General features: G+C 34.3%; 2 pseudogenes; both read right to left on the bottom strand.

Moving 5' to 3' along the window:
• Positions 1 to 13,302: 13,302 nt before the first annotated feature.
• Positions 13,303 to 17,581, bottom strand: LOC137932262 (putative odorant receptor 85d; annotated as a pseudogene).
• Positions 17,582 to 17,833: 252 nt separating this feature from the next.
• On the bottom strand, positions 17,834 to 21,131 carry LOC137932261 (uncharacterized; annotated as a pseudogene).
• Between the last annotated feature and the right edge of the window lie 483 nt (positions 21,132 to 21,614).

Genomic DNA, 21,614 nt, shown 5'->3' with positions numbered 1-21,614 from the left:
GTGGAATGGCGATTGCAGTGTGTATTAAAATACGAGTATGCTACTGCCTATCCACTAGAAACTTGTTTGTGTGCAGTGGCAATTCCATGTAATTAATTTACAAAATGTGAATTTGAGGGGTTGGTCGTTAGTACGGGCACCTCGTCCCGTAATAATTCAATTAAATAATCAATTCGATGTAAAGAAAAACACTTTCCGAATAGTTAAACTTAACGTATTTCCTTTCTTGAACAGCGGTTGAAGCGACACGTCAGCTCGGTAGCGCGGCGCGTCAGAGAGAGGACGACATGTATCGAGTGTAAGAAGGGGCATGCAAAAACAGATGAGTTCATAGATAATAAATTTGGGTGCGTTCTAATGAACGCCTCAAATTATATACCAGGTTGTATTGCGGGAATCGAACCCACGACCTACGATCTCACGCCTCAGGCTTCAGCCGCTGGGCTACAAGTGCTCGAAATCGATCACTCGAGTTGTATTTTTCTAAACTAACTATTTAAATTTATTTATAAATGTTATAGTTCGAATAATAACATAATTTAATAACAGACTTGTAAAGTCAAGCATAATATGACGTAACGAATGTCCGCGTGGTGGTTCAAAGCCCTCCAAGAGGTTATTTTATTGTCGTGTTAAATATTAAAAAGACTAATGCAGGTGTTATCTATGTCGTTGATAAACAACACCCTGTAGTACTATAATCTACTACGTGTACTTTAATCGCCATGCTTGGCAAATCTTTTTTTTCGTTCCTTTCTTTGTTTGGGGAAGAGACGTTACAAAGCGGGTGTAAACATATTTTTTTAATTATTCCCATGATTGTACTTATTCTTCTCTATAGCTTCTTCATTAATGAAAAATTAATACTGAAGATCATATCCTTCTTAAAACACGTTAAAGGAATTTATGACGAGCTGTTTACATATAATCCTTTCTCCTGCTTTTCTTAGTAGTAATAGAGTTCAGTAATTGTTTTGACTCGATCAGTGAAAATCAGAGAGCATCGGAGAAGGTTATGATCGGAGTTTCGTTGCAAAATCAAGTCAGACATATGGAGTTCCATTACCGAAATGGCTCAAATAATTGGTCGTTTAAGTGGCAGTGAGTAGGCAAACCGTTCGTGCAACTAATGGTCATTGGGGCCTATTGGGGATATCTTTAACACGTTCACTGCGGCTTGAGGCCGATTCAGCCTCATGGTAAACTTTGCACTGGTGCGGCGCGTAAAACTCGTGTTTTCTTTCTAGTGCGGCGGCTGTTTACACTCAACCGTATGAGGAATGACAAAAACAAATGTAGCTTTCTTTATGTCTGCGAAGCATTGACTAAATATTGTAAAAAAATATTGATGAACATGAGGCAGAAAAGGCCTCAACCGCACTACTAGGAAGTTCAGCTTGAGGCTGATTCGACCTTAGCCGCACCAGCTGAAAGTTCTTCAAAATTGGGCCCGCAGTGAACGTGTTAAGGAAGATCCATGCCTAATTGAAAAGATTTTAAAGAGGAGTCTTGATTTAAATTAGACAAAAATAACGCAAACGAATATAATTTTCATTACACTTGCGGCACACAGAGCGCGGCGCAATGCAAGCCGCGGCTAATGCCATTTGTTAACTTAACGTTGAGCTATTTGGAAGTTGCGACCGCATGGTACCGCGTTTATAGCTCTCTCGTCACGTTGCCAGTGTAATTCAACAAACAATTGTACTTAATGATAGCCGGATGCTGTATAACTTATCCTTGTTGCCACCAACCGGCTTATAGATGGTTCTACGTACATGTTACTAACGCTGCAAAAAATGATATTGCTACGTGATCTGAAAGAATATCTTGTTTCGTTTATGATTTCATTTATTCCAGTGTCAGTTCGTTTATACGTTCGTCTACATTCTAATTGATCTAACTTAATCCATTGTTCTCTTTGTGCCTAGTTATTATTACGAAAATAGATCTATAAATTTCACATCAACCTAAAATTAGAGTATTAACACTTGCTTAATCGTTACAAGAAACTTATGAATAGTTTGACCGGATTGACTGACCCCATGACATCAAACAATACAACTATATATATATATATATATACAGTTTTATGAAAAAACAAAAGCTGTGTTCCATTTTTGAACTCTTTGTTATAAATACTACATGTATGGTAATCACAAAATGTGCAACTGCATTGTATATATGTACATATTAATAACAAATACTTTTAAAATTATTTGAGCAACTCGATTGTTTATCAAATTCAATTTAAATAAAGGTTATTATTATAACTCAAAAGTATCTACATTTTTTTTATATTTCGTTACGTTTACAATTCCTGAATCATGGTCAATGATAACAGGACAGAAAAAGATTGTGGTTTTTGTAACACAGTGTTGAATAAAATATTACCCACGCTATGAATATTAACACTAAGTCTGAGATTTACAGAATCAAATAGTTTTCACGTTATACTGGCTGTAAGAAAATATAAAAGATGGTAAAAACCTAAGACAACCTAAACATCGAGACGATGACTATTCAGCGCTACATCCAGGGACTTCCCGCAACCTGACCATGTTGTTCGTCCGCTTAGTGAGGAACCTTTCGGCCACAATGACCATAAATTGCACGAACGATGCGCATGCTCACTGCCACTTTAGACGACCAATTTTTTATGTTTAACTTGATTATGCAACGAAGCTCCGATCATAGCCTTATCCGGTGCTTTTTGAGTTCCACTGATCGAGTCAAAACAATTACTGGACTCTATTAGTACTAAGAAAAGCAGTAGAAATGATGATATGTAAACAGCTAGTCATAAATTCCATAAACGCGTTTTAAGAAGTATATGACCTTCATTTATTCCATTCATCTATCACGCTCAATAAGTACTGAAGAATAAATAACTAATTAGAAGTATGATACGTGAATCTTAGCTCTAATTTTAGTAAGCATAATAACGAATCGATTATTGGTTAATCGATTATTGACAATTATTAGATCTAGAAGTAGAAAGATTTCTATACTTCTCAAGATGTTTCTCTTTTATCACTTACTTTGTAAAAGCCGAAAGGTTCCCGAGTACCATCATCCTGTAAACATAGCGTTAATGAACCCTTCCCTAGTTAGACCGCTGACATATTTAAAGGGGAAATTCACTGGATACGGCTAGCGCAATATCGATTATTGTAGAGACTTTTGCCCTGTCTTGCAGTGACGTCTAGTGAATGATATGCTAATGATTATTTATTTATTGTATTTAGGTACACCAGCAATATAAATTAAAATTACATTTATAGTTGTCGTATAAATAACGGCTCAGTTATGTGTTCCTGTATAGATGACAAAACAATATAAATTTACTACATACAACATTGCAGAAAGATCAGACCACATTAGATCAAAACAAATTGATTGAAAAAAGATCAAAGAGTGATCAGACGTAAGAAGAAACATCTAGCTTACGGCTTTAGACACCTAAAGAGCTCTTTATTTGAAAATGTTTCCTCCGGCGCGCAACCTTCAAGGCTGTATGCTTAAAAATACTCAATTAAAATTAAAGTCTGATGGATACAGATAATTATTAAGGTGGTTTAGAAAGATTATAATGACACGCAATTGTTCAAATATTCTATTATAAGAACTTCACGTTCGTGAGATAGGAGATAAACAACGATAATTTTTCTAAGTAAACAAATTTTTATGACTCTTACTTATAAAATTTCTTTCTTAATATACTTCATTTTAATATTCAGCCACTTTATAATATTCATTCCACTGCATTAACGTTTGAAGCAGAAAATTAATTAACTCAATCGAGTACGTATTTCATGCAAAATTCTAATAAAGTCGACGTATTTTGTTGATAAGCATCTTTTATGGTTCCCCATTTCTCTATTTTAATAGCTTTATTACTGGAGCGTTATTGCAATTGGTTTTAGATTAATACACATACGTATATACTTTATACGTATAAATATGAAAAGGTATTTATGAAAAGACAAGATTTTATGTTTATTATTTCAGTGGATCACTCATTGCTCTACGCATCATGGTGGGGGTAATGTACAGGATTTCTCTAAGAAATCGAAGCAGAAATGAGAAGAGCCTTGCTTAAACGAAAGTAAGTGACTAGTAAGTAAAAGTGACAGTGTCTAGGCTGTACAGCATGCAGAGAATATGGTTACTGAGGTCTTAGAGTTCTGGAATAAACAACACGGACCAGTGAGTGCAACATAGGATTTCTTTTGAACTACTTGTCTGACTGAACAGTGACGAAGACAGGCCTTCGTTCCTCAAATGTTACAGAACGATTGAGGATATAATTAATAGGAATAAAGTTGAAAATACTACAGGTCAGGAATATCAGGAAAAATAATACACTAATGTGAAATAAATAAACAGAAAATAAATAAAACTGAAAGTTATATAAATAAGCAAAAATCGTTTAATGGTGATAAAATGTGAAATTAAATAAGTAGTATATCAATTATGGATATTGAATAGAAAATCAAAAATCACTCCGTGTTTGGCACCAATCGGTGTAACATAACTCCTGAATATGCCCCGTGGAGGGGTGAAACACGTGTTAAGTGATTTGGCGGTGGCAGTTGTGTAATTCACATTGTTTGTCGCATACGCATTTATCAGCGGGCTGGCGGGCGGTGCACTTTGTTGCACAACTACCACTGCATTAAGTTTCTAAGAGCCCACAAACACGTGGTACTGGTAGGTCTTCTTTTTCTTCTTCTTTTGAGCCAATGGAGGCCCACAGCAAGACTTAGGCCTCCCCCAAAGATCGCTACAATGACTGGTTTTACGCTGCCCGCATTCAGCGACTTCCCGGGAGCTAAACTGTCGTCGGTCCACCAAGTGGACCTGCGTGCCTACCCATGCTGCGTCTACCGGCTCTTGGTCGCCACTGAAGAACCGTTCAGCTCCAACGATCATCGGTTGCACGAGCGATGTGCCCCGCTCATTGCCATAAGAGATGAGCAATTCTTCGAGATATGTCGGAGATCATGGTTCTTTTGCGGATCTCCTTATTCCTGATTCGATCTCTAAAAACTTGAAACCTTGAAACCCCAAAGTTTAGCATAGCTCTCTCCATTTCTGTGAAAGATTTTTTTTATATTTTTGTTTGACAACATTCGGCTTACTTTAAAAGAAACAGTTACTGCGCGCTTTATACTAAAAGAGTAATTGACAGTGGATGTTTTGAATTTTCGCCTAAAAGCAAAACGTAATAAAAAAAAAGCAAATGTTTACTCGGAAAAGTGAGCCGCGAGTCTGCAAAAGGAGTGGCGCGAGTTATAGCGACTGGACTTTATATATTAGATTCATAAATAAATTAAATGTTGTATTGATTTAAAATTTTATTGATTTTTTAATACAAAAATTTATAGTTTAATATAAAGACTATGACCAAAGAGTCATTTTATCTCAGAAGCACCTCGTGGTTAGTATTTATCTTGGATGCGTATGAGGAATAGTATACGGTGACCTAATTTAGAACCGACTTAATTCTGGTAGAATATTAAACCGCGTAGCATTTATGTAACTTATTGTACTTATCCGGAAAAAAACAAACCTAGTAAATGAAATAAGTAGGAATAAATTCATAATGAATTTGTATGTTATTAAGAGACGAGTTATTAAGAGACGAGAGAGAGAGGTTGACATGGCGAGACGTTAAAGCTTTCTTAACTTGTAACGTAAATTCTGAATCCATAGAGAGATAATAAGTTAGTTGAATATATAACTTGCGTATACTCTTAGACTCCTGACCTTGAACTGGATGCTATATTGCAGACATCAGCGACTTGTTTTAATTCATAATACGTGATTTTATTCGCATGCACTTGTTGAGTGCATATACTTATACGAAATCATATGTGTTTTTGCTTCTGCACGCCATCTAGGAGGTAAAGGCGGAAACATTTCTTGGCACTAAAAAAGTCAGATGTATTGTCATATTTCTTTTCAAAGGGACTTCATAACTACGAAAATAATCCGGTGGTACGAAGTTGTAACTGATAATTTCCATTCCGGATTTTCAAATGCAAATTCAATTGTTCTCGTTTTCAGAAATTAATACAAAAATTGTTATACCTCTTTATAAACTAAACATTAGTTGCTCTTGTATGTAGCTTAAAGAAGTAGAATATAATATGGTATATTTTGGTGCAGCCTAGCGGACGATATATCAAGGTCTTGATTTCGGCTATAGTACGTTCAAGCCTTCTCCTTTTATATCTGATATGACCGATTGAAAGCGCCTCGAACCCATCGTCGTCCAACTATATTAAGCTATCGAAAAGGGCACATCAACTTTATATAACTTTAAATACAATCTAATATATTTTGTACTATATTATTGTCAAACAAGATACTTCCATTTTACCTTAAAGTTTTTCGTATCAAAAATTTTAAGCATTTAAACCTGATCAAACCCTTTCAGCTGTTTTCACTTAAGGTGAACACAAACATTTACAACTTTGTAACGATTTAGATAATAATATTAAAACTTAATTAACCTCCTCTTATACAAACGAATATATACCTTAAGTATATAGAAATAACTTTTAAAATAACTGTACAGCTAAATTTGTAGTTAGATACATGACCAGTTTAAATTGACCTATTAACGTCTATAGAACGAACCCGATCCGTTCACCCAAAACAAAAGCTCACTATTGTAGAGGGTTCAACTTAAAATGAACAGCCATGTAAAAGCATTCATCAATTGTATTTTGCCAATGGATAAGAGTAAAATGTTTCTAATTACAAACACAATTGCGAATACCACTACAATAGTTTATTACTTTTATTTTAAAGAAAGTTTGAACAATATGTACGTATATATAGGATGATTGGTTAAATATCTAAAAGCCTTAAATGCGTGGATGTATAATTTATTGAGGCAATGGTAGTCCAGCGGTGGAGGACTGACACTTGAAGTCGATGATCTCGGGTTCGATCCCTGGGATGCGGTCTAAAATATAATTCACTTTGTGCATTAATTATAAAGGATTACCACAGATCAAAAACAAGTTTCCAGAGAAGGGGTAGCAACGTCCACTGCATACCATAAAATCACTGCATCGATTATGGTATATCCCTCCATAGATATCTTTAAGAGAGGCCTAGGTTTTATGATGGTCCTCTATGATCTGAAACGACGACGATAGGTTATCAAATATAGATCAATTAATGTATGATACACCCAATCAAAAATATATGTTTTTTTCGATATAATAGTGCAATGATGATATAGAAAAAAGCATTCTCAAAATTGGTGTGCTACATATTAAAATTCAAATTGAGGCGTATATATATATATAAATTTTAGTTGGTATATAAGAATAGTTCTATGAACCAAAAAATCTTGTTAGAATTTATAAATCAGTGTATATCTCTTTTGAAATTTTAGACGAGTGATTATTCACAAAACATTGTAAAGTAGCAAAAAAAATGACTAGTATATCTTAGAGAAATTGATGCCGAATTGAAAAACATTCTCTATTCAAAAAAAAAAACCCTAGAAACTGCATCAATAGGAAGTGAAAAAAAGTTATAAAGGCTTTGTTTACTTAAAAACGTTGCATTTAAAAAAATATGTTAAAATGTAAAATCTTTTTATTAAAGAAATGTTTAAATAAGGAACAGGCATTTTCATAACTGATATATACAACAATTTTAACGTAAAATTTATTTTTCATAAGTATTTTCTTTACATCATCGTTATTTTAGCCACGGGATGTCCACTGTTGGACTAGGTCCCCAATACGTTTCAAATACGGAATATGCTACTTTAAAAATATTTCAATATTAATTTCAATACGTTACAAAACAATTACCTTGTTGAAAAGAAACAAAAAATTAATAAAATAAAAAAGTCTAAAACAAACTATCAATTCTATCTATTCCGGAATTCAAAAATATTCTAGCACTAAACGGGAAAAAGCTCTGAACTTATTTCAAAAAGCTCCGCCTCGATCTCTGCCGTTGTTCAGCTAAAACAGTGTCCATTTATTTTCTAATCCCCCAAGCCACTAGTGCGGAGATAACGTAAAATCAAAGTTGATTGTGTTTTTTAAGCAAACAGTCTGACTTAAATTAAATCTTGCTACTATACATATGTGTATTGGTACATACTCTACATATGTGTATAGGTTAACATGTAACTTTAAAGGTTGTTTTTGACCGTTGCTTGATTTAAACCTCGTCGTTACTGCCCTTAGACGCTCACTACAAAGCAAAAGCCTTGCCAAAAGATATCTATGGGGACCATATGCCATAATCGTCACGCTTTTTTTACTTTCATAGTCATCTTTCGTCTTTCTCAATGCCTTCTTACCTCTAATTTCCTTTACTATATCGCTCATTCCTTTTCATACTTTCCTTCCATACATCGCCTCACTTCCTTTGACTTCCCTCCAGAGTTCTACATTTTTAAGTTCACTATTTTTATCATCTGTTTAACAATTTATTTATGCTTAATTCTTATTTATTTTCTTACTATTTATATCGCACTCAATTTACATTTTTAATATTACAACTATTTTATTAATCTTGTGTTATTTTGATTATTCTAGTCCCTTTTTATTTATTTATTTATTTTAATTTTCTATTAACCTTTTTGCATAATTCCAAAAGGGTATGGACACTCCTTTTTACTCACTAGTGAGACGATGTTCCCTTATTTGTTACTGTGACGAATACGAGACAGCAAGTGATCAGGTTTATCACAATCTGGTCCACACCCAAGTCACAGATGCACGAAATCATCACCTTAGCAAACGTATTGGCGACAACAGTGTTGTATTATGATACGCAGAGGACGCTGATGCATTTCCTCTGGAAACTTGTTTATGAGCAGTGGCAATATAATTAATATAAAGTGTGAAACATATTTATTTATATTAAGGGAATCGAATCCGCGACCTACACTTTCAAATCTCAGTTCTCCACCGTTGTACTATCTCTGCTCGTTCGTTAACGGTTAATTTATGACCTATTTAATAATTTAATCGTGTAACAAATTAATTTGATTTAATTTGTAGCTGAATAAAATATCGGGAGAGATAAAATAAAAAAAGGAAAAAATAAGAAAGGACCAATATCTAGCCACCTCCGCACATGCAGTGGTTGTCGTGCTAAACACCGAGTGACAAAGCACTAATCTGTGTAACAACTCCTGAAGATGCCCCGTGGAGGGGTGAAACACGTGTTGAGTGAATTTACGGTGGCGGTTGTGTAGTTGGCATTGTCTGTCGCATGCGCATTTACGAGCGGACTGGCGGGCGGTGCACTTTCATGCACGACAACCACTGCATGTGCGGAGGTGGCTAGATATTGGTCCTTTCTTATTTAGGATGGACTTCCGCAATGTAACGCCTGAATCCATTAAATAAAAAGGAAAAAAGGTAAATTCACAAAATTTGTAACATTCCCCAAATTCTATTGCACAAAAGTAATGATTTTTCCATATATCACTATCTAGAAAAAACCATGTCTCCCAACAATTGTAACAACACAAGGCTTTTTACGTTTAATTTTAAAAACACAATAATGCAAATTTCATAAAGTCATTGTGTATGTACAGTGCATCGAGACAGTATACAAAGAGACTTGTACCTGTAAAAATGCTGGACTATTATCCAATAATCATGTATGTGTTTATACTTTTGTACAACCAAAGGAAATATGATTCGGATGATCAATATTATCATCACGTTCCATTCAAATTGCTGCCCGGGCGCCTGAAGAGCTTTCTGACAATGTTATACCTAGCAAATTTTTCAGAACGCGTCCAATTCATAAGCGAATCATCTTATGTTTAATCTCATTAAATCAAGCAATGATCCTATATGGTTTTACCAAATTTTTTGATATGTCTATTTCACACGTCGTGGTTTTTGTAAATAAAAATTCATTATTAGTTCCTTACTTTTTATCAGCTACCCATGCTGTATTCGCCGAACAAAGTTAACACTAGAACCCACAACGTATTATTTACTCATAATAAAATAAGTATGCGTCCACAATGATGACTTTTGTTGTTACATCGTATAAAAAATAAAACATTTTATTTAAATTTTTTATTAAATTCCATACCATGAAACTTATTTTAAATGATTAAAAAAATAATTTGTTTTTATTTATAATTGTGGCCATCAACAATTTTTACATTAACTCTAATTAGAAAAGACACTATATTAGAAAAGACAACGTCATTTTTACAGTTTATTATTTTTTCAGAAGTTTTTTATTAAGTTACTTTACCTCTTCCATACATCATATTATCTTCCTCTCTTACCGTATATCTTCCATCACAACTTCTTTCATACTTTTATCGTTATTATCTTTGTCCATACATCACCTCTCTTTCTTCTCCACTATTTTCTAATTGTCACAGATACATCTTTCCCTTATTCTAATTTCTTTGGTATTATTATTATATAATTATATCACATCAATTTATTCATCAAATTTATATCTCTCGATTATTTTTTGTTGCTATTACATTGTTTTATATATTGTTACTCTGTGGTTAGACGTCATACGCTGCGTTTGCGTGCCCGTGGTCTATACTCCAGAACTTAAAGGCTCCCATGGCCTTATGTTCCATACGACCTGCCCACTGCTATTTCAAGTTGATGTAAATCAGACATAATCAATCTTCGCCTTTGCAAGAGAGAATGTGCAAAGATATTTTCTTTTGGCAACATAAAAAAGTGATTGTTCTCTTTTGTAAAAAGCTATATTCTCAACATTAACATTGCCCAATGAAGTAACTTTGTTAGTTATTAATATCACCATGAATAACAATTATGTATGTATATAATGACACTTTAGTTTTTATTCGTTATATTAACATATAATTTGTTGTATTGTCTGGAAGGAATAAAAAAAATCTTCTTAATTTTTTTTTCACAATTTCAAAACACGTTAGTTATTTTTCATTATATTATATTCCCATAAAGACATGAATCTAAATAGGAATGTAATATAGTAAAAAAAATTAATGGGGAATAGCTGATCGCTTTTGTTCTAGACACAAGAACGGAGCACATATCTTCTGGCTTCGTTCGGGGCAAGCGTGATCAAATTATTCAGCTCAGAACGGATTCCGCACGAACTTTAAGTTGACATAGCGATTTCGGTTTAACTTAAAAATATATCAGGTTTTATTAAAATGAAACTATTTTCAAAGTGAATGTCTTAGTCCCCAGGCACTCGTATGAGAAATGCTTTAGTCATTTCTCGAACAGAACGGAGTAGACAAAAGATTTTACTTAAAGTAAAGCGAGGGGATCAAAAGAATAATAATATTTAATCTAAATATGTTTTTAAACGTAAAACTCGAGAACGGCTTTGAAATAAAAAAAATGACAACGAGACTATACAGATAATAAACTAATAATTTTAAAATATGAAAAATTATTTTGCTTTATCTGTTAATAAATATAAATACAAATTTAGAGAATTAATTACGATATTACGAAACGATAGTGCATGTGTGTTTTTATTTGTAAAATCTCGTTCGCCTTATTTTTGGGACAGGAATATAATTCTTCCTGTTTTCACCCTCTCTTGTTCATCCTTCATATTTTCTATCTTTCTCACAGCATTCATTTACATTACATTCACGCATCGTCTCCCATCCCTCGCTAGATTTCTTGAAATTTAATTTTTTTACATTACCAATTAAAAATTTCCATTTTTTCCTTACAATTTTTCCATTTTTTGTTATTTTATACAATTCCTTATCAAATATATTACAATGTCCTCTTACACAGTTTCGTTACGCTTAATAACATCACTTATTATCTTGTAACAAAACCGCAAGAAAGTGTACCGGTTTTCTTTCTCCTTCAAAAGGGAATTGACGCTGCCGCGAGCAATCTTACAACCCATTTCCATTTCATAAGCCACTTTAAACCCATCATACATGGAACAACAAGTGATTGCGTGCAGCACCTGTCCACCATGTCACAGATGTACGTGGGACTCCCTTTGAACTTAAACCTATACAGGTAGTACTAATGTAATAAACATAGCAAAACAGATGGCCGCTGGAGCCTGGAGACCACAGACCAAGACATCCATTCGCTAGGTGGAACAACCTCTTTAACGTCGTCGAAAGATGCTAAAGGCAGGACATTTCCAACACGTTCTATTTTCAATGCATGGTGAAGGCTTACGTCCAGCAGTTGACGTTGTATGGCTAAAACGGTGGTGATTGAAATTAATTATGGTTTTGGTATTCCAACACCTCAATCTTGTACGAGACCATGTGCTATAAAACAATCGAAAGGTTGGAAGCTTGATAATAAATGTGAAATGTGTTATTATTCATTAAAAATTAGTTCATTAAATGTACAATTGATGAACAAGGTGGACCAACGATATGATTAAAGATCGGGAAGTCGCTAGGTATGAGCAGCGTAAGACGTGGTGTTTGGGGGAGTCCAACATGCACCAACTCGCCTGTTAAAAAACGATGTAATCGAAGATGAAGCACGCAGACTTAGTAAGCACCTGTTCCCTCTGACCCTGAAGAGACCAGGGCTATATTTCTCAGCAGTAGTTGCGCAATAAAGTGCACCGCCCGCCAGCCCGCTGATAAATGCGCGTGCGGCAAACAATGCATAACACAACTACCACCGTTAATTCACTCAACACGTTTTTCACCTCTCCACGGGATATCATGATCCAGTTTACATGAAAATCTAGAACTTTCAATACGGCAATGAGCAGCCTCACTGGTACTTCCAAGCGATCTGAAGTTCCATTTTTTTAATTCAAATTGTTCAAGAACGGTAAGACTTGAACTATGTCACATTTTTCACACGAAAAATTTTGTCAAATGACATATAACAAAAAAGAGACATTTAGAAAACATAGTGTTTATTGTAATTATTTTTGAATACAAAACAATATTAATTTTGCTGCTTTTTAAAAATGGAACAGGCGACATACAGTTTGCGGTGCAACAAACGTAGTTCTTTAAGATTGGTGCTATTGTGTCCATTTGCAATTATTTGTGCAACTCGTGCAACAGTTAATAAAGATTAAAGATTCATTCGTGACATTCAAGTATAACATCTAATCCTCCTTCTAGCGTCGTATCTCTCAGTACTAAGAATAGAGACACTGACAAGTTATTTGCACAGTTACGCCATCTTTGTCGGTCTATGACGGTGTGTGTTTCTTCGGCTAGCGTGCGTATCGAACATGATTGAATTCGGTTCGACTAGTCGTATATCATCTAATAATTTTTTATAACTTGCAATATTAAACATTTTTTAATTATAATTTTTTTATACTAGTTTTAATGTTCATAGGTTGTTAATCATTCTGTATCGATCTTAGAAAAGTAAATGCTGAAAATGTGGTCTTCAGTATCTGAAAAAAAATTCTCATTTAACTTCAATATTTTTTTTCTTCCTCATCACTTTTCATTCTTCTTTCTATTCTTCCCCCAAAGATTGCATAGCCCGCACCCAGTGTCTTGCTTCAACCTTAAATATATCTTCGGTCTACCTAATGAGCGCATACCCACGTCGCATCTATCACTTCGTGGTAGCCACTTAAGAACCTTTCGGTCCTTTCAGTGATATGGCCTTTTGAAAGAATACGTTCGACAAAAACCTTATTTTTAATAACAGTACCGATGCATCACAGCTATATTTGTTTATTTTTATATTTTGACTCACGTAAATCATATTTTATTAAACGTAAAATATATTATCGAAGTTGTCTATTTTGTTAAAATAATAATAATGATAGTATATTTATTCCCTAATCTCCCTCTCTTTATGTATAATATAAATTTGGCTAATGCTACATGTTGCGGACGGCTGGCATTGCGCAGAGCGGCCATACGCGAAGTTTCTCCCCCGCACCCCACACCTTGAGGGCCTACGCTGAGCGTGCCAACCCGCGTCCCATGCCCTGATATTACTCCCACCAGCACGCAGCCCCGAGTTAATGAAAGTAGGGATCAGGATACCGTAACCAAGTTCCATGTCACTCACCATGGTAACTATAGAGCTTTCCTCCGAGGGAAAGAAAATCTTTGCCCTCAAAGAACTCTTTGCCCTCGAAGAAGACCTCTGAAAGAGAGCAGACTCACTTTCAGAGGTCTCATTCGAGGCCCCTCGCCGCAGAGACATCGTCGGCCTCGTCGGTTGCTCACGAGCAACCGAAATCCTCCAAACCCTAAACTGGGTCCCCTTCGCCTGTCGAGGAATTCAAAGCCCTCGCGCTCTACCTCGCCATTGTAGACCTCGACGAGGTCTGCATTATCGCCACGAACTCCACAAAGCCTCCGGTCCCTCGGAGCGTTTTCTCTGTATCGCGGAGCACTCGGCCCTTCTCGCCGCCCTTAAAGCGAGAGTTCAAATAATATCCCCTCCCTCGTGTTAACTCACTTACACATGACATGGCGACCGCGTCCGCCTAACCCGCGTTCAAGCGAGGGCGGTCTGGAGAGGACAGTGTCTCCTCCGACCGCCGAGTAGTCCTCGCTTCGTCATACGTACACTACACCTCATTCACTACACTATACACCTACACGGGTATAGTTCTACGCCTGTGGACGTTTTCGTTGTAACTGGATTGTGGTTATAACTTCGGGGTACGATCGCCAGCGTTAATTTTTTTAGTCCGTGGACCTCTGTATCCACGGGTTCAATTTCGATGAAGCTGCACAAAGCTTAAATCGGCTAGCAGTATAACTTCAAATACATCACAAGCAACAAATCGTAACCAAGCGCACTCTCTCTTAGACACGGTACTTCATAACATATAATAGTTTTTATATTCTTGCGTTTATTTCCAGTCAATAAACATGTTTGTTTACTTCATCGTCCTGCGTGTTTCTTTTCAAAGTTAATTCCACGTGACACGGTACAGTCCACTATATTTTAACGCGAAAATCGTCTCTATGGAACGAGAATGTAGCCACAATACTACATATTGATTGTTATATTTACATGCCTCAGTGGTTATTTGTCTGTTACTATTGTAGGCACATATCTAACAATGTTTCAACAAATAAATGATTTAATATTACCTTAGCCATTGTTTCAACACCTACAGGTATGATGCCCGCGGCCTTTATAGTGATTGGTGTTTGGAGCCTGTGGAGAAAAATATGCAACACGCGTCGTGTTCTCACATCCATGCGTTCCCATGAAACGAAATATAGCTCGTTCGGTAACTTCTCGCTCTTAAAATTAAATATAAACAATAATACGTAAACCTGTTGCCTTTTAAGTAAGTTAATTAGGAATTAATTAAATAATATAAATGTTAAACAATAATGTTTCAGAATGAGGTTAGGACATTTTGAACAATGTTAGTTATTGCCAAACAAATGTCGATAACTGTCATTAAAGATTTTTGGGTAAATTTTACATCTATCGACGTACATATATGTAATAAATAAATATGTATGTAACTTAGTTTTATATGCAAAAGTGTCTGTGCCTGATAGTATCGATATGCGCTGTATTTTATACCTCCAACAAGACAACACCCAAAAAATAATTTATAGGTAGTTCTGTATATTGGTTTTTAACTATTGAAAAGAATCGCTATTAAAATAAATAGTTTCAAAACATTTGATTGTGGTCTAAATGAATGATAAAGAAGGAACTTTAAGAAAATTTTTGAAAATAGATATTACCTTGGTCTGTGCTACTTCGAACAAAATAGACATTTGAATGAGTTGTGCAAAGATAAATGATGTTTCTGGACCATACCGAGTTATTGAACGAATATCCTGTAAAATATAATAATTTTTTTTAAAAAATTAATACGGGTTTTTACGTTAAAGAGAGTTTGGTCGGTGAATTAGAAGAGAAATTCCCACCAACACACAATATACATCTTAGGTAATATCCCATAAATTTCCAATAGCAATATGCATAACATACCTTGATTATAAAGAAAACCAAGGTTTATCACCCAGTTCATCATCATTAACCGATAAATGCCCAGTGAAAGACATCCCACCCAAAAAGCTCCCCCAAAGATCATCACAATGACCCGACCCGCGTTGCCCAAATTTAGCGATTCCCCACGACCTGTCTTATAGTAGGCCTATCCACGTCGTGTATATCAGCTCGTGTCCACAACTCGCGAAACTTTGGGTCTGAACTGTCATAGGCTTCGCGGCTGTCGCAAATCAATTACTGCCACTTCAGAAACTCAATTATTCGGCTACGATACTAAATTTGTTACTTCTGCGGATCTTCTTATTTCTAATTAGATCTCGCAGCGAAGTTAGCATAGCCTTCTCCGCTGTTTTTTGTGTAAACTTGAGCCTTATCAGGTCTATCGTAAACGACCACCTCTCAGACAAGTCATCACTGGTAAAACACACTGCTTGAAAAACTCTCCTTTTCAATCATTGTGGTTTTTGTAATACAATATTTTGTAAATAAAAAGTAGAAAGTTTTTCTTTTCTTAACATAAAGGGTAAACTGCATATTTGACGCCGGTTTGATTTGCATAGATGAAATACTTAGATTTAATGTAAACAGTTTAATTTAATTAGTTCATTATAAGTAATAGTTAAGAAAGAAGTTTAACATGTGTCAATGTACTATTCTTAATGAAGAGTAGACAGTATTCTTTCGTTAACGTGAAAGTTATGTGATATTAAAGTGGTATTGCGGTTACTATTACTCACCCCTTGTAAGAATTGAAGAAGCGACAGACAACAAATGATTAAATGACAAAAATAATTAATACCCAATGCGAAACTGAAGAAATGTATGTCGTTTGCGAATCTGTAAATCAACATATGTATGTTATATTTATATTAATTTTTTTAAAGAGGCCTTTGTGCATGGTCGATTTCACATGTTTTAAATATGCTGGAATGATATGTTAAATTTTCCTGACCGTATATGAGTTGTGACAATATAACTAAGTTTCTAGTGAATTGTGAGTCGAGAATAAAAACTGCAAACATGTGAGTATAACATACATGCGCGAGCGCATACACATGTCACACCTCCTGAAGTACACGCGTAGACACGCACACACATAGGCAGACACAATTCTACACTCACAAACGCACACATGTTTGCTACGTACAAAAAAAGAAATAAAACATCATACAATACTTGTCAAAAAACTAGGACTTATACAATTGAGCGCACACATGTAAATACACCTTCTGAAGTACATACTTAGACACACACACACACAGGCAGACACAGGCTCACACTAACGAACGCGCGCATATTGGCTTCGTACAAAAGAAACAAACTATCGTAGAATAGTTGCCAAAAAACTAGGACTTATACAATTGAGCGCACACATGTAAATACACCTCCTGAAGTACGTTCTTGGACATGCACACACACAGACAGACAAGCTCACACTAACATATGCACGCATGTTGACTACATGCTAAAGAAACAAAGTATCATAGAAAACTTGGTAAAAAAAAAACTAGAATTTATGCAATTGAACCCACACATGTAAATACATGTTCTGAAGTACATACTTGGACACTGAACGCGTGTGTGTACACAGACAGACACAGGCGCACACTAACAAACGGACACATGTTGGCTACGAACAAAAAAGAAATATAATATCGTAAAATTCTTGGCTAAAAACTAGGCTATGCCATCTTATGCAATTCAATAACAACTAACACATTAACACACACATAAATGTATCACATTTAGGAGTGTATGTTTTTTGTTAATACGTACACATTTCGTATACGTGTCTTGATACAAGTATATACTTTTGGAGTTTGCGCATATAAATACAAATGTATTGATGTAGAAATATAAATGAAGCCATCTGACACTCACTCTTGAATTATCCGATGATGATTTATAGCATCTTTTAGTTTTCCGAGTATTTTTTTAATTTCTTCCGCATCAAACATTTGACATGATAACTTTGATTTGTTGCTATTGTCTGATATATCTTCATCTTCATAAGTCAGACATTTTAGATTAGCTCTCAAAGCATTTAAATGACCGATGATTTGTAGCATCATTAAAATTATTAAAATATCGGTAACACAAACATATGTCGCACAAAAAAACATATGTAGTAATTATAAGATGTAAATAAAGCAACGTACTCATGTAGTCCCAATCCAGGGATGTCATAATACAGTGCAAATTCGTATGCTTCGGTATTCGGTGTATCACTACCAAACGCACCAGCTTTATAACAATTTATCGTAGGTATTAAATTGAATGTGATCAATGTGATTATAACTAAAATTATTATTGTGTAAACGAAAATACTAGAAAATTTGTCGATTCTTTTATACACCTGTAATAAATATAAATGAGTCATAATTAGAGATAGAATCAGAAGTCAGATCCGAAGGAGAGTCAATGTCACAGATTTAGCTCGCAGAATTGCTCGTCTGTGCACCAAATGAGGTCTGTGCAGCAAGAACCGGATGACATAATAAATATCAAAGTCGCTGAATGAAGGCAGCGTAGACCATGGTGCACGCAATTGCTAACTATCCCATATTTTGCGGCATGAGAACAAAGAGAGAACAAAGAAAACAGAGAGAGAGAATATAATTGAGAGACAAAATAGACAGTAGCAGCATCGCCTCACTTATGAGAGACACAGGTTACAAGTTACATGTTAAAAATTATGCTCAAACAAATAAAATAAACTTTTATGTAAAAATAACTGTGATATAGAATGAAGGCATATTAAAAAATTATGAAAAATCAAATAAGAATCGTAAAAAAAGTGTACAGAAGAATATAAAAAAATGTATAAAAATGTAATATTGTTAAAAATGTGACGAAGGATTAAATGCGATACATAAAAGATATGTAAAATAAAAGCAACAAGAATGAAAGAAAATACGAAGGAAGGAAGAAGGTATATTGCAAGATATAGTCATGGACGAAAGAAGGATAATAAATAAGACTGTACTGAAAATTAGTGAAACTTGAGTCCCTGTACCAAAAAATGATAAGAGACAAGAGGTCCTCAAAAACACGTGCCATTAAAATTAAAAATATAGGCAACGCATGAACAATGTAGCGATCATTTAAAAAAGCCTGCCTTACAGTGGGCATCTATTGACTTTCATGAATGAATGAAAGAACGTGTCATCATTTTAAAGGTTCTGTATTCGTTTGTGATTCAACTACTCATATTAAAATTAATGTTATCTGAAAAAATAATTATAAAGTATCATTAATAGAATAATAGTTATTGAATAATATCGCAGTTTACATTTATGCTCAAGTTCCTGACGTTTAGAATGTTTTGCGGCACTCATGGCCCCGGGCAGGACTGAAGTATTAACACCAAACATATCATTAATATCATTCATTATCATTTCAGATTGATTCAGTCAATAGATAGACGTTGGCCTTTTCTATAGATTTGAAATAGGAACTATTGAAAACAGCCAACAGCCAACATCTTCTGAAAACTTTCAATAAACAAGTTCATGCGACAGTTCATCTTCACAGTACTGACATGGAAAACTTAGAATAGAGAACAACCGAAACATATTTTATAAAGATAAAGGTTACTTGATATTGTTTTTAATACATTACCTGTTGAAAATGTTTATTTATGTGTTTAAAATTAGCAAGATGATATTTGGTCAAATATTTATGGAACAGCAGATGGTAATTCTTAAAATTGGGTAAGAAAAATCTGGTCTGAAATTATTAAAATCAAAATAAATAACACAAAAGTGAATTTTAGAAATATTTGAAATTAATAAAATAGCAGATACTTAAAGATGATAAACCAATCAACATGATTGTTAAACAGACGTGACAGAAACGAAAGAAGTCAATTTTATTTTTATTCTGTATCAAATAGTTGATTTGACCCAAGATTACACATGACGTTTGACACGGTAATAACCATCTGTGGATTCTAATAAACAATGGAGTTTTTTCACCGAACATTTCACCAGGCCATGCGCCGATGGGCCGCAAGATTAACTTTAACACCTTCACGTAGTGAACACCCAAAATATTTGCGGATCTGAAAATGTACACAAACTTTAATTTAATATTCAATTAAGTTTCTTATTCCAAATAGACAACATCTCTTATTGACGTCGAGATAATTTTGTCACATGTTCGGATAGTAAATGTCCCATACCTGAGAAGAATAGGCGAAATAAACTCAACGCTATCTATTTTTATAGAATAAACCGTAAAAACAAAACACAGGACTAGGATAATGTAAATTAAAAAATTGGATAAAGAATCGGTAAAATCTCCGAATAAATAACAAGTAAGATAAGAAGCCTTTAAAGGCTTAGCGTTTCTAAAATTATTATCCTCACCTTTGTAACTTTAATGTTATTTTATATTAAAGAGAAACGGGTATACTATTGTTAATTTCACTTTCGAATTGCTACTCTTAAAAATCAAATTGCCTCAAACAAACACTGCTCTTGAGGAAAAAAAAGTGTCACTTAGAAACTAGTTTAGGTGCTTCTATTAAAATATAATCTAAAATGTGAAAGTAAATATTAAAATATACTTAAGGAAGATTCATAAAAACATTCAAAATGTATATAATTTAAAAAAAAACGAGTCAATAACTGTTATAATGAAGAATAGAACCTGTGATAGCCAATAAAAACTGTGATCTGAGAATGTTAAGAAAGGAAGGCGAAGCAATAAGGATATGTAAGTGAGGAAAAGTATTTAATCGAATCAGGCGTTACCTTGCGGAAGTCCATCCTAAGTAAGAAAAGGACCAATATTAAGCCACTTCCGCACATGCGTGAGTGAAGTGAGGAAAATATTTTGTGAAATATGTAATAAAAATAATAATTATGAAAAACTTATTTATCCTAATCTGAAATGTTCCTGTCCCGACCATAGCGTGGGAGAACGGGAGATCCCCAAAAAGGGAGACCAAAAATTAAAACTTTTTATATTTTTTTTTTGTTGGGAAATCCTACATGGGATTCCCCTCCGCTGCGGGGGCAAAGACAAGGTTATGTCGTACTTACCAGAAAAAACGAAGAGATAATTTCAAATTTTAATTTAAAAAAATTAAAGAACTAAATTAAGAATTTTGAATGGATCTTCGATTAGGTATTTTTATTATTGTACTCACCTTTTTTCGTAATTATTCATAATGTTCGAGAAATTAAATTCTTTTTGTGCTATAATACAATAGTATCTTTAACATTAATGTCGTATTTTATTGTCAGCAGTGTTTGTACTATTGTGGACAATCGAAAGCAAATTGCCAACTGGCCATAAAGAAAAAAAATGTGAAACTATTTTCATTTAAATTACATGCATTCGTAATATATGGCATATCTAAATTATATTATGTTGAGGTATTCCTACGAACAATAATTTATTTGATTACTCTATTGATATCTGCATTTAACATTTTTTCATTAATAATTTATTATGTTTTGCATATATTGCATATGTTATATATTATGAAAATGAAATTTAGTTGGTAAGTTAAGACTAGCGTACACCAATAAACAATGCTGTGAAACGTTTTTTTCAGATCACGGATCACGAATGCAGTAATACAAATGTATTTTGTTAAATTCGTACAATTGAATAGTTTTTTTTTCCATAATGGCATCTGTAAATATT

Source organism: Battus philenor, unplaced genomic scaffold (assembly GCF_028537555.1).
Source record: "Battus philenor isolate CCGP_79_NKW_IND1 unplaced genomic scaffold, ilBatPhil1.0.hap1 SCAF_9, whole genome shotgun sequence".
NCBI classification, from domain to species: Eukaryota; Metazoa; Arthropoda; class Insecta; order Lepidoptera; family Papilionidae; genus Battus; species Battus philenor.
The sequence above is the reverse complement of the archived record's forward strand: the minus strand, read 5'-3'. Positions and strand labels throughout refer to the sequence as shown.